We start from the raw sequence: 14,681 nt of genomic DNA, 5'->3' as shown, positions 1-14,681 counted from the left end.
GCACACGCTAATGATTAAAGGGAGGACAGAGAAACAGGAAAAGCAAAGGAGGGAATAAGAGAGGAGGATGGAATAAAGTGTTGGCAGTGTACGAGGTGATGAGTAGAAAACTGCATAATTATCGACTATGCTATGGACGCATTTGTCTTTCACCACTGCCTTTCCTCAAAGCCAGGTTCCTGCATGCTCCTTGTTCTCTCCGTGTGGTATGTTGAGAAGCAGAAAAATGTGACGTCACAGAATCCAGTTGGAAATGATTACCTTACGCTTTTCGACTAGAATCACGATCTATGCACTCCACGTGTGTCACAAATGTGTGCGACGTTTCCCGCCCATCTTAGTAAAATCCACTTTATTATATGTCTGTATATTATGCAGACATGTATTTTCGCACGGGACACAGAGGGCTGGGCCTAGGGCAAGAATTAATAATTAAAAAAGAAGTGGCGGATCCAGGACGGACTTCTGGGGGGCGGTGGGTTGTAATACTGCTATTTTTAAGAGCTCCAAACTCCGGAATAGGTTTTATTTATATATAAAATAAGAAAGTTTCCTCTTCTGGGGGGGGGATTGCCCCGATCGCTCCCCTGGATCCGCCAATGAAAAAGGGAGATAAACGTATCGTATGCGGAAAATTGAAAAAAGCTCTCCGCGAGAAAAAAAAAAAAATACCGAAAACAATTTCGGTACACACCTCGACCTAATTTCCTGTTGAGAAGTTGCTGATGCTAGAAGTTAAGATTGTTGTTTATTATCTGCCAGCGTAATCCATGCATTTGGATCTATACGCCCCACTCTGTTGCTAATGACTCAATGCAAGCGGCTACTTACAAATAAGGGGAGAGGATGACAAAATTTTCTTGGGCCCAGGGTTGTAAAATGCCTAAATACGGGTATGCTCGTATGGTACTCGCTGGAAGCGCCGTAACTTAAAACTTATACTGGGCGGGATAAGCATCAGTATTTGCGCCCTTATTAAAATATAAAAACATAGAATTTGAGTCCCTAAAGTTTAAAATCTTAAAAAAATTGTATTACTTCTAGCGGCCCTAGTTTAACTGACTTAATAGGGGTCCTAGTTTAGATAGCATTTAAATTATGTAAAGCCTAGATTACATTTCTGCTTCATCTTAGGGAAATATATTCCATATTTTGTTCAGATGATGGAACAACATCAGCATTTTAAGTTATTTCCAGTTCTTTTTGAAAGGTATGATGTTCTCATTCCATGCTCCACAAATAAAACTGAGGAAACAATAATTAAAACAAAATCTCAGAAATATATATTACTTCTGGGGACCTCTAATAGTAGACATTTTATTGAAATAGGCCAAAATAGCATTTTGCTTAACTTTTTTTTTTCTTTTGGGATGTGATGAACCTGCTTCACTTAAACATTTATGATCCTATTACATGAAGTTAAAAAAAAGTTTTATCTTGAAGTGCCCTCCCGAATGGCAACGGGAGGGCAGTTGCTCCTTATCCCCCACACACAAACTACGACTTTATTCGGTGGTCTACGCTACTCTGAAGTTCGGTTCTGTGTAGTTTTGTAAACTCATCGCCCTTAAAGGCACTTAAATTATAAATCTACCAACCGAACAGTGCCGGATCTAGAAGGTAAAAACTGGAGGCGCCACTACAAAGATTATGATAGGTATAGGCCTATATAAACTTTCAAAAATATATAAATAATAGCTTAAATTATTTTGTCACTGAAAAAACTGGGGTGCCTAGGTCCCCCTGGCCCTGGCCTAGATCCGCCACTGCAACCGAAAAACCAGAAGTGAGAGTTTGCCACTAAGGCACCGTGCAATTTCTCCAGATTCAAGTCTCGGTTATGGTTTCGAGCCCATGTTAATAGTAAATCCTTTCCTTCATAGTCTCGGTCATCGTTCAGAACCCACGTTAATAGTAGATCCTTTCCTTCATAGTCTCGATCATTGTTCAGAGCAAACGTTAATAGTAGATTCTTTTCTTCATAGTCTCGGTCATGGTTCAGAGCCCACGTTAATAGTACATCCTTTCCTTCATAGTCTCGGTCATGGTTCAGAGCCCATGTTAATAGTAGACCCTTTCCTTCATAGTTTCGATCATGGTTCAGAGCCCACGTTAATAGTAGATCCTTTCCTTCATAGTCTCCGTCATGGTTCAGAGCCCACGTTAATAGTAGATCCTTTCCTTCATAGTTTCGATCATGGTTCAGAGCCCACGTTAATAGTAGATCCTTTCCTTCATAGTTTCGATCATGGTTCAGAGCCCACGTTAATAGTAGATCCTTTCCTTCATAGTCTCGATCATTGTTCAGAGCCCACGTTAATAGTAGATTCTTTTCTTCATAGTCTCGGTCATGGTTCAGAGCCCATGTTAATAGTAGATCCTTCCCTTCATAGTCTCGATCATGGTTCAGAGCCCACGTTAATAGTAGATTCTTTTCTTCATAGTCTCGGTCATGGTTCAGAGCCCACGTTAATAGTAAATCCTTTCCTTCATAGTCTCGGTCATCGTTCAGAACCCACGTTAATAGTAGATCCTTTCCTTCATAGTCTCGGTCATGGTTCAGAGCCCACGTTAATAGTAGATCCTTTCCTTCATAGTTTCGATCATGGTTCAGAGCCCACGTTAATAGTAGATCCTTTCCTTCATAGTCTCGGTCATGGTTCAGAGCCCACGTTAATAGTAGATCCTTTCCTTCATAGTTTCGATCATGGTTCAGAGTCCACGTTAATAGTAAATCCTTTCCTTCATAGTCTCGGTCATCGTTCAGAACCAACGTTAATAGTAAATCCTTTCCTTCATAGTCTCGGTCATCGTTCAGAACCCACGTTAATAGTAGATCCTTTCCTTCATAGTCTCGATCATTGTTCAGAGCCCACGTTAATAGTAGATTCTTTTCTTCATAGTCTCGGTCATGGTTCAGAGCCCACGTTAATAGTAAATCCTTTCCTTCATAGTCTCGGTCATCGTTCAGAACCCACGTTAATAGTAGATCCTTTCCTTCATAGTCTCGATCATTGTTCAGAGCCCACGTTAATAGTAGATTCTTTTCTTCATAGTCTCGATCATGGTTCAGAGCCCACGTTAATAGTAGATCCTTTCCTTCATAGTCTCGGTCATGGTTCAGAGCCCACGTTAATAGTAGATCCTTTCCTTCATAGTCTCGGTCATGGTTCAGAGCCCACGTTAATAGTAGATCCTTTCCTTCATAGTCTCGGTCATGGTTCAGAGCCCACGTTAATAGTAGATCCTTTCCTTCATAGTTTCGATCATGCTTCAGAGCCCATGTTAATAGTAAATCCTTTCCTTCATAGTCTCGGTCATCGTTCAGAACCCACGTTAATAGTAGATCCTTTCCTTCATAGTCTCGATCATTGTTTAGAGCCCACGTTAATAGTAGATTCTTTTCTTCATAGTCTCGGTCATGGTTCAGAGCCCACGTTAATAGTAGATCCTTTCCTTCATAGTCTCGGTCATGGTTCAGAGCCCACGTTAATAGTAGATCCTTTCCTTCATAGTCGCGGTCATGGTTCAGAGCCCACGTTAATAGTAGATCCTTTCCTTCATAGTCGCGGTCATGGTTCAGAGCCTACGTTAATAGTAGATCCTTTCCTTCATAATCTCGGTCATGGTTCAGAGCCCACGTTAATAGTAAATCCTTTCCTTCATAGTCTCGGTCATGGTTCAGAGCCCACGTTAATAGTAGATCCTTTCCTTCATAGTCTCGGTCATGGTTCAGAGCCCACGTTAATAGTAAATCCTTTCCTTCATAGTCTCGGTCATCGTTCAGAACCCACGTTAATAGTAGATCCTTTCCTTCATAGTCTCGGTCATGGTTCGGACTCCACGTTAGTAGTAGATCTTCTTCTTCATAATCTCGGTGTTGTACAAGGATGCGAAATGCAGAAGCTGAAACTCGTAAACTTTCAGTACATCGGTGACAGATTTTTTCTTTTTAAAAATGATTTTGAATAAGAATCTATTTTCGAAAGAATTCATCTTAACTCATCTTTTATTGAAGTTCTTTCGGAGTGGAGTATGAAAATCTCTTGTTTCCTCCCAACATTAGCAGTCGTATCTACAATCTCCAACCCACATTTACATATTAATGACGCATCAAGTCCGACTGACAACGTACTCTCTCATTCCTCTCTCTTAGTACCAATCTCCCCGTATGTAAAACGTCAACACACACACACACACACACACACACACTTTACATACAGACGTATATACATATACATATAGTGCATAGAAATCAGAATAACGCATCAATATATATACTGTATCTATGGATATGGTATATACTGTATTTAAAGGTATTTTGAACGAGAAGTAATGGAATTTTTGGAAGGTATATTCGCACATATATGAAGCTCGCATCGATCCTGCACAATTTGACACGACCTTTTCGCCACATCAAAACAACCCCCCTTCCCTGTCCTCCGCCCTCTTTTTTGCATGATGCGGTGAGTTTCAAGAGGGGAAATGGCAAAACTCTCTCTTCCAATTATTGTCATTAGAGGAAGGTCGCTTTGCGTCTGCATACTGAAAATGCTACAAAAAATCCCCCAGAAAGCACAGCACATAGGAGAATGTTTAAAAGAGAGCTCGTCACTAAGCATTAATTATGTGATGCATAATAGCTGATGTCCAAGTCATGCCAAAAAAGGTAACTAACTGCTACTACTTTTGACATGTGTTTTACTCTCATGTAGAACATTAGAAGAAAAACCCCATGTCATAGGCATACTTAAAAAATTATTTTAAATTTTTAAACACAAAACGCTTCCAAAAATTAATATTTTACTTTATAACATACTTTTCTTTAAGTCACATAAAGGACAACCCAACAACCAACTACTACAGAAATATTAGTTTGGTTTGAATAATAATAATAATAATAATAATAATAATAATAATAATAATAATAATAATAATAATAATAATAATAATAATAATAATAATAATAATAATAAGTGCTGCAGAGGGAAGCTTAATATTCGGAACGTCAATAAAATGTCAAAATCAATGCAGCTTATAACAAAAAACATGCCCTATGCCCAGTTTACAAAGACGAAATACCAGCATTGTAGGACGACACCAATCATGTGGAATTAAACACAGCTTCAAGTTACACGGCCAAAAACATCTTCTACCAATGCATGGCAACTGCATCCGGTATCAGTGCTATTTCATTCGAGGACATTACTGTTAAAGAGTCAAGATGCCACTGTAATTTCATGGATTACTGCGATTTAGGACTTAAAGTGTGACATTTATTGCGTCAGGTCCCCCTTGAAGGACTACAAGTGGGAGTGGGAAAATATACCTCTAGTACAGCTGCAACAAAGTCTGCTGCAGTGGAAATTGTGATGTCGTGCAATGGTCCAACCAGTAGCGATAACATCGAGTATGATCGACGGTGCAAGGGTGCAATATCTTAGGTAAGCAACAACTTGCATTAAAACGGGTTAGTACCTGCAATAATAATAATAATAATAATAATAATAATAATAATAATAATAATAATAATAATAATAAGATAAACGCGCCTGAATTCGACAGGTACCGAAATTCGACATACCTGTGCTTAAATGTTGTGAAATAAGCGTAAGATGTCATCCCTGCAATCGTGCATAGAAGTGGCAACATTATGAGAGTGTCTTTTCTCGTCTCAAAAGCACGGTTATAGTAGATGAGTCATATGTATGGAGAAAAGAAGTACATTGTTGTGTGTGTGATACACTCTTCGAGAAAAAACACATAATCTTAAGAAAATCATAAGACGGCAGGTTATTTTCGTAAGACTTTTATTCAAGTTAGGTTTGCTTCAAGCAAATAGTGGTACTTTAATGTTGTAAAGGAGTTTCAGTCAGTGCGTTTTGTTTTCTTCTGTGAGGACAAAGGTTGTGATGTAACATGAACGGGGGGTTGTCGAAAACACGAGCCTTTATTCGTAACGTGAACCGGATTTCGACAAGGTTGTCGAATTCATGCTCAGTAGTGCAAATATAATTTTAACTGAATATCTAAACGTACAAGTATGTTCAAAGTCTTTCATAAAGCTATTTGTTGCATAATTCTCCGATAGTTGTAACCTCAGTTCGATATGGAATGTCGAAATCAGGTTCCAGCATGTCGAATTGAGTATCATCGAAGTAACTACTCAGTTCAGAAAATTTAAGTTGTGTTCTTTTGTCCGTCTGATTATTTCTGCATAATAATAAAACAATGTTTGAAGCTGAGAAGAGATTACTATTACTAATAATGCAGACTTAATGTTTTACATGGATATAATGGAAGGTGTCGAATTCAAGTACCTCAACTGTCGAAATCAGGTGAAGTGTGTCGAATTCGGGTTCCATTGGCGAGTTCCAGTTTCACAAAAATTTCTAACATTAACATTTGAGCCTTGAAGTGACTTTTTAATATTAGTAGGGACTGTACAGTTCAAGGGAAAAAAGGGGCCAACACCGACCAATATTATGGCCACAATAGGCGATTGATTTTTAAAAAAGTCCTTAACCTGTCGAAATCCGGTGCGTTTACCTTAATATCCTCTTTCAGTGCCGAGGCTATATGCAACATGATCCAATGTTTAAAATGGAATATAAAGCAGCAGGGTGGATTGATTTAAATCAGTCTGATTTAAATCACGATTTTAATCAAGATTTAAATCACTTGATTTTTTAAATAAAAATCGTTGATTTAAATCAAATTCCGAAATGAATTAATTTAAAGTGAAACTAAGTAAAATCCCGTTTCTCTTCTGTTATTTCGATTATGGAAGATGATAATCATAATACAATGAGACTCAAATGTATGTAAACACAGTATGAAAACGAGTATTATGTAGGGAACGATCAGGGAAAATCCCGTTTGAACGGGTTACGGGTGAACCCTGCTTTCTTCTCTTTGTAACACAGGGTTTTGAAATTTCTATTCCAACGGGGAAATCACCATGGACATTTAAGATGAAAGCTCTTTTATGTCTACGTCTATTTGTTTGTTTCCAGATAATAGGGGCGTATTTAGAGGGGTCCGATCCCCTCTCCTAAACAAACAAACAAAAAAAAAAAGATTTTAAAATTTTGGGCGAAATTTATGTACTAAATACATAGAAGTTCCTCGGGATAGTAATACGACAAATTTTGGATGCGTTAAAATATCGAATAATACTTTTGATAAAGTGGATACTTGACCCCATTGCAGAACATGCCGCGATCTGCGATGTGATCGCAGAAAATTTGCCGCGCCTGTGCAGGAAAAATTGTCAGAGGAAATAAAATAGCCAACAGAAAAGTATAAAAACGTGCCTGCTATGTATAGATGTCTTAAATGCACGTACAACTCGCATTTGAACTGTTTTTCACGTCACATAAAGCATATTTTTAACAATCACAAGTATTTCTTCTGCTGGAACTGATCTTGATTTTTTTTATTTTGGAATTCCTGCAGAAAATTTTTGACTTACAAAAGCTCATCGCATAAAGACAAAGAAAGTTCTGCCATCGGCTAATGTATAGGATCAGAAAACGATATTCACAAAGTAATTAAATATCGACTAAAAGCAGGGAATTCGTGTTATTATTCAGTTTAAAATCTCTTATCGTCGAGAATTGTGTCGAGGAATTTGAAGCTTTAAAATACATAAAACGATAATTATGCCTGTTGTGCTGTATGGTTGTGAAACATGGTCGCTTAGCTGAGGGAAGAACGCAGACTGAAAGTATTTGAGAATAAAATTCTGAAACGAATATTCGGAACCCAAAGGAACGGAAATGAATGGCGAAAACTTTATGATGAGGAACTGCAAAATTTATACCATTCACCAAATATTGTTAGGGTCATCAAATCTTGGAGGCTCAGGTGGGCAGGACATGTAGCGAGAATGGAAGAAAGTAGGACCCCTTTCAAAGTTTTAACTGGAAGTCCAATTGGAAAACGACCATTAGGAAGACCTAGGCACAGATGGGAGAACAATATTAAGATGGATCTCGCAGAAATAAGAATACAAAATAGAAACTGGATTCAGTTGACTAACGACAGAAGTCAGGAGAGTTTTTGTGAACATGACATTGAACCTCCGGGTTCCATAGGTCATAGTGTGAGTTAGTTAATTTTAGGCGAAATTTATGTACTTTATATGTATTTCATGCCGCTAGCTAGTTCCAATTGTTTAAAAATATGCCCCTGCCAAATATCAGTAACTTTCGTGAAAAGAAAAGTGTCATGTTGAAATCATTGCTGTACATTTTCCTTAATGCTTAAGGAACATTGTTTGGGATTGAAATAGGTTAACGATTGGGAATTAATTCAAAATTAAAACCCAACACTTTCACTTAAATGGCATAATTAACATTTAATACTAATTCCTAATGTTTTTTCTTCAGTTCGCGACTTGTATTATACGAAGTAAAAGATTTGATTTAAATCAAAAAAATCGATTTAAATCAAAAAAATCAACAAAAATGATTTTTTTGAAAAAAATCATGATTTTTTTCCACCCTGTAAAGCAGTACTCATATGGCTATTCCAAAAGCAAGCATTCTCCACCAGGAATCCTGGACAATGTGTGGAATAGTAGTAGCAGTTAGATTAATCTTGTTTATAAAAGCAGTAAAGCACAGTTTACAATTATTACTACAACGATTGGCCATGAAACCAAAACTTTCTATAAATGCTAGGGAAGAAATAAAAAGATTTATTACAAAAATAATAAATTCTGATCAAAACTGTAAAGAGTTTCCTGCGAAATGTACGTTTAACAAAGTTGATAATTGAAGCTATCAGTATTATATACACTCTCGAAATGAGAGGGTGTTGAAACTTAGAGGGTGATAGGTGTTAGAATTGGGCAGAAAAGAACAATTTTAGATATTATTAAGAAGAGGAAGAGAAACTGGTTATAGGACATTGGGTAAGAAGGAACTGTATCATGAGGGACGTGCCAGAGGGTATGGTGGAAGGAAAGAGAGGTAGGGGTGAAGAAGACTACAATTAATAGACGACATCAAAACAGTAAAATCGTACGTGAAGACGAAGAGATTAGCGGAAGATCGTGGAGCATGGAAGCTTCTCAGTTGTGGCAAGTGACTTGTCAATAATGGCAGAATACATACTGTGATGATCATCATATCCCAAGTACGTAAAGTTTTAACTTTATCAATATTTTATTTTAAAGTTTTAACCAAACAATCTTATATTTGAAGTTAAACTGATGGCGAATAACAACAATATATATAGCCTCTAATGCCCCAAGTATGTGAGGAACGTATTCTCTTATACTTTTGGTATGTGAGCTTTTAATTTCACCAATATTTTCTGGGGTTTAACAAAAATAAATAAATAAATAAATAACGTACAAATATTTAAGCGCAGAACATAATTTCATATAAGGGATATGCACATTCATCGTTAAAACCGCCGTTACTCGTGAAGTTTAAAACGGATTGACTTAATTAACAAGCATGTTTGAGATATTCATTCTGTCTATTGCATAATAATAATAATAATAATAATAATAATAATAATAATAATAATAATAATAATAATAATAATAATAATAATAATAATAATAATAATAATAATAATAATTATTATTATTATTATTATTATTATTATTATTATTATTATTATTATTATTATTATTATTATTATTATTAGACGGGATGTTTGGCAAAATACCTATTCTTTAATATTAAAGATATGATTAAAAATAACATTTTAAAGTTCATATGGAGGGGTTATAGTATCAATTTAACCCAATCCCTGCCTAAATAATTGCTTTAGTGCCTAACATTGCCTATTCTATGCATTTTCTTCAAAATAATACTTTATTGGGGGATAATGTATAATGTAGTATTTCAAGAAAGGATTCTACCTCTTCTGAGAAATTTAAGTGTTGTTTGTAATGATAAGATGTCGTAAAAAATTTTGGACTGCTATGTGTACTGATAAAGTGGTGTAAAACTTTGGAATGCTGTGTGTACTGATAAAGTGTATACCATTTGGGCTGTTATGTGTAGTGATAAAGTGCTGTTGAGAATGTATTTACCAAATATATATGACATACATACCAAGCTTTTCTTATATACACATTAAAAAAAAGTACAGTACAAACAGAGATGTTTCTGTATTCTTTAAAGATTATCAATAACTTGAATTTATTTTTTTAATTGTATTGACGTCACCTGAGATCAAACCATCGACCTCTCTACGACTGACTTCTTTTGTGGTCCTCAAAAGAAGTTAATAATATATTTATTAAAAAGATTGAAAATAGAAAAATCATGTTTATTTAAAAAAAAAAATAAACTTTTGCTATTGTTCTTAACTAACTCTATGGCTCATGGAACCCGGAGATTCGATGCCGCGTTTACGAAAGTTCTCCATTGACTTCTATCCTTAGACAGCTGGCTCTAATTTCTACTTTGTATTCCTATTTCTGCGAGATCCATCTTAATATTGTCCTTCCATCTGCGCCTAGGTCTTCCTAATTGGTCGTTTTCCGAATGGTCTTCCAGCTAAAACTTTGAAAGAATTCCTACTTTCTTTCATTGTGGTTATATGACCTGCTCACCTGAGCTTCCTAGATTTGATGACCTTAACAATGTTTGGTAAACCGTATAAATTATACAGTTCTTCGTTATGAAGTTTCCGCCATTCTCCATTCCCGTCCCTCTTTTGGGTTCGAATCAGTGGCGTAGCAGCTGCCCCCGCAACCCCCGCAGTTCGGTATAGAGGGCCCCGAAATCTTGCGATGAATAAAGATTTAAAGAAGTAGAACTTCAACCTTACTTCTATCGGCTTTACGACTAGGGCCCCATCTCTTTACTTTGCGGGGGGGGGGGGGTCCGCAAAAGTGTGCTACGCCACTGGTTCGAATATTCGTCTGAGGATGTTGTTCTCAAATACTTTCAATCTATGTTCTTCCCTCAGAGTAAGTGACCAGGTTTCACAACCATACAGAACAACAGGCATGATTATCGTTTTATATATATTTCAATTCCTCGACAAAAGATTTTGAACTGAATAGAATATTGTTACCTAGGTATTGTAACTAGAATATAAACAATTAAATCAAAACCATATTCTTGGAATACGTGACCATCACATGTTAACAAAAAGTATTGAGAAATGCGTGACAAATTCTAAAACAGTTAACTCAGATAAGGCGAGCTTAATAGCAGAGAAAATACATATATGTACTTTAATAAGGACTCTTCTGATCAGCAATACACATTTTATGTTATATAAAATAAATAAACTGTAACAGGATTTGTTAACAAATTCTTATACTTCTTATCAACGTGAGATTATAATGTATTCCAAAAAATATAATTTTCACAACTATAATATGCTATATCTTGTATCCAACTGCAACAAAGCCTTTCTTTAGAAAACACGAAGTTGTTTCATTTCCGATTCTATTTAATAAATATAGATATTAGGCTAATACTTCCTTTAATTTTGATTTTTCTTCGAAATGTATAAAAAGCTTAGCATTATGGTCAATCGTTCTATAAGGAACACCTATTATAGTAATACAAAATTTTTGTATCGTATGTTATTGAGTTATTTCCAAAGTGGTAATAACTTTCCCCGATTAATGCAGGAAATAAAGTACAGACAATAAAATTCGAGTAAACATACAGAAATGCAACGTGTATTATCGTTTAGTAGAAACAACAACAACAACAACAAAAAAAAACTTTTAAATCTGATTGTACAATTTAATAATACTTCTATAAGCACACCTAATATACAGTAGAGCGACGATTATCCGAACGTCGGTCAACCGAACGACCGCTTAACCGAACTGTGTACTCGTTCGGACCTGTTACTCTCCCACCCTACCGTCCATCATCCCCCTCACTCCCAAACCAAGTTTCCCCCAGTAGTCGCCGCACTGAGCCACCGCTGGCGGAACATTGCTTCTAATGGGGCCTTCATTAGGCGTTGCCTTTGTACGTTACTTTGTAATACTTAAAGAGATGCCTGTTTTTATGAATAAATTTACTGTACAGTACTTCTTTTTGGCAAATAAACATGTACAGTTCGATTATCCGAACAAACCAGTTTTCCGAAACCCCATGTCCTCCAATTACTTCGGATAATCGACGCTCTACTGTAGTTAAAGACCTTGCTATCACAATTGACCTGAAATTAATGTTGAATAATCACATCAAAAATGCCACTGATGATGCTTTTAAATTATTAGGATTCATAACTAGAAGTGACAAAGATTTCAACAATGTTGCAAGACCCACGAAAATGTATTACGCGTATGTACGCTCCAAGTTGGAAAAACGCGTAAATAATTTGGAACTCGTTGCAACAAAAGTATAGCCCAACTAACGAAAAAAAAAAAAAAAAGTCCGATCAAAATTTCTTAGGTATTTGGTATGAAAAGTAACTGAATTTATTCCTCACTTGAAAGCTATGGCACACTGTTAGACAATTTTAATATTTATTCATTATAAAAAACGCATAGTATTACAGATCTGTTACTATTATTATTATGATTATTATTGAAATGAAATGAAATCTTTAAGTTTTACGTCCCACGCTTATGTCGGTTAGGCTGAAGGAGACGATGATGATGAGTAATGAATAAAATGGTGGAATGAAGAAAGTGGGAGGAAACGGGAGAATCCCGAGGAAACCCACGCACACGGTGTTTGTCTACCACAAAGTTCACTTGGCAGGGACTGGGTTCGAACCCGGCCCCCCTAGTACCAGAGGTGAACGCTCTACCACTGAGCCACCGCGGCCCCTATAATAATAATAATAATAATAATAATAATAATAATAATAATAATAATAATAATAATAATAATAATAATAATAATAATAATAATAAAGAATTGGATTGCTCAGTCTTTTTATCAACATTAAACTTCAATGTCCTTTTTGTTAGAACTTGAATTAATACTATAAATAAAAAAAAAGCTAGGACCAACATATCATTTAACATTTAACGTTACTTAACATTTAACTTCCCTTTATTGATTTTCATATATACTCTTTACGTACAAACATAAAATGTGATAGTCCATAACCAAAAGTCTGCACAGGAAAATATTTTACAAGAGCTCTAAGCAAGCCAAGGCCTACTCAATGCCAAGTTTGATGAAGATTGGGCACGTTTTGTAGATCGTATACGATATATACTGACTTTATGATTTAAAAAGGAAGAAAGAAAAGAAAAGAAACTCAAATGCAAGAGGAAACAAACGAAAAAAAAAGATGGAGAGGTACAAACTGAAGACCCTAAATCAGACAAAGAAGATTCAAACTTTCATGATTTACTTGCACTCATGTAAGACTACAGAGATTCTTAAAATTTACTTTTTTTTTAAGTGGATGACCAGGACTTTTTAAACCAGACTATGAACATCTTATATACCACAGAGAATTACTATAAATTGGCGTCCAAAATAGGCTGGGTAGATCGCTAAAATAGGAAATTACATGTTGGGTGCATAATTAGATGGAAGAACCATAGAACAAAATGCATTTGCGAAGGCCAAAAATATGCAAGGATAAAAACTCAATCTAAGGAAGTGAATAATAATATTACTGTCTGGATTAGTTGGGTATATGACAAGAAAAAACTCAAGGTTATTAGTTTCTGCGGCAACAGGGGGGCAAAGCGACTCTGTTGCGAAGCGTTACTGGCTCGATCCCAGCCATAAAAGTCTGTGGCGGAAAAAGTTTTCTCGGAGTTCTCCCACTTCCTCCCTCTTTTTCTTTCCATTAATTATTTCATATATTTATTTTCACTTGGATTACAAATCCATCTCCTTTACCCAACAGGTTATAATCGTGTGACGTAAAACTGGAAATTTTCATTTCATTTAGCATTTAAGATTTAATTTCCGGCCTTTCGGCATCTAAAGTTATTTAGCCCGTCACGGTTGAAAGATGACGTCCCTCGGCGAGCATACTATCCGGAGTAAGGGAAGGAAGGAAGAAGTCTAGGACCTATAAGTGAGGTACCACCCCGGCATTTGCTTGGTGTGAATGAGAAAAACCCAGGAAAACCTCATTCAGAGTGGCCAGCCTGAAAAGGCATTTTACATTTTTCGACTGAGTGCCCCCACCGGGAATCGAACCCGGGACCGCTCTTTCATTTCATTTCTACGACGATGAACTATCTGACTCTTTAAGCGATAGAATTAGTTACATGGTATTCCTGTTACGACTTGCATTTTGATCGAAGAGATTTTGGCGCCCAGAAAGAACACCATAGCCTCATTTATTCAATCCTAAACAAATTAGTTGACCTTCTCTGGAGATTTCAATTCGAACGCAAGTGAATAGAGTAATACAAAGAAAATATAAAGGGCTATTAATTCAATATAAAAAAATGATTTAGAGCAAATTGCGAAACACAAAATTGCACTTTCCTTGTAAAGCAATGAGAAAAGTGGTGCTATATTGCCTTTTGAATGCGCCCTTCCTCTTCCAGGCTCGTTTTCTGTTATCTGCCATGTCATATGAGAAACAAAAGGTAGCCAGCACTTCGTGTTGCACGCGCAGCTACGTTATACACTCCTATCTGATGCAATAGCTCGTGAAACACAATTGCTAGCTGACTTCTCTCCCTCACGTGATGTTGTGTTCTTGGAGAATAAGCAGTTATTGTATTATAGAACTGTCATAATAAAAGTTTT

This window comes from Thermobia domestica, chromosome 18 (genome assembly GCF_964235325.1).
Source record: "Thermobia domestica chromosome 18, izTheDome1.hap1.1, whole genome shotgun sequence".
Classification (NCBI taxonomy): Eukaryota; Metazoa; Arthropoda; class Insecta; order Zygentoma; family Lepismatidae; genus Thermobia; species Thermobia domestica.
The sequence above is the reverse complement of the archived record's forward strand: the minus strand, read 5'-3'. Positions refer to the sequence as shown.